This window comes from Ovis aries, chromosome 2 (assembly GCF_016772045.2).
Source record: "Ovis aries strain OAR_USU_Benz2616 breed Rambouillet chromosome 2, ARS-UI_Ramb_v3.0, whole genome shotgun sequence".
NCBI lineage: Eukaryota > Metazoa > Chordata > Mammalia > Artiodactyla > Bovidae > Ovis > Ovis aries.
This window is the reverse complement of record NC_056055.1, coordinates 61,574,771-61,575,526: the sequence shown is the minus strand read 5'-3', so window position 1 is coordinate 61,575,526 and position 756 is coordinate 61,574,771.

The window sequence follows — 756 nt, the reverse complement described above, 5'->3', positions numbered from 1 at the left end:
TTCTAGCTATTGCTTCCTGACCTGCATACAGGTTTCTTAAGAGGCAGGGCAAGTGGTCTGGTATTCCCTTCTCTTTCAGAATTTTCCACAGTTTATTGTGATCCACAGAGTCAAAGGCTTTGGCATAGTCAATAAAGTCAGAAATAGATGTTTTTCTGGCACTCTTGCTTTTTTGATGATCTAGCAGATGTTGGCAATTTGATCTCTGGTTCATTTGCCTTTTCTAAACCAGCTGAACATCTGGAAGTTCACGGTTCAGGTATTGCTGAAGCCTGGCTTGGAGAATTTTGAGCATTACTTTGCTAGAGTATGAGATGAGTGCAATTGTGTGGTAGTTTGAACATTCTGTGGCATTGCCTTTCTTTGTGATTATCCCCAATCAAGAATTACTGTTAAAAACTATTGGGTTGACCAAAATCAAAAAGTTCATTTCGGCTTTTCTTTAAGATGGTTTGAAAAAGACCTGGATGAACTTTTTGGCCAACCCAGTATAATCTCAGGGACTCTCCCAGCTGGTTTGTGTTGCTGAAAAGGACTCAGATACCCATTATGTTAACTGCACACTTAATGGGTATTTGTGAAGCTGGGCTTGAAGCTACTTAGCAGTGAGGCCAAGAGAGCAGATCTGTACTGTGAGTGGGGAGACCTGGTAGTTGGGAATCGGTGGGGACTGGGAAGGTGAGTTGGGTAGGGGTTGTGGTGGGAGGAGCCATCAGCCATCAGGGTGAATGAGAGGTTACTTGTGGTGGCAAAACA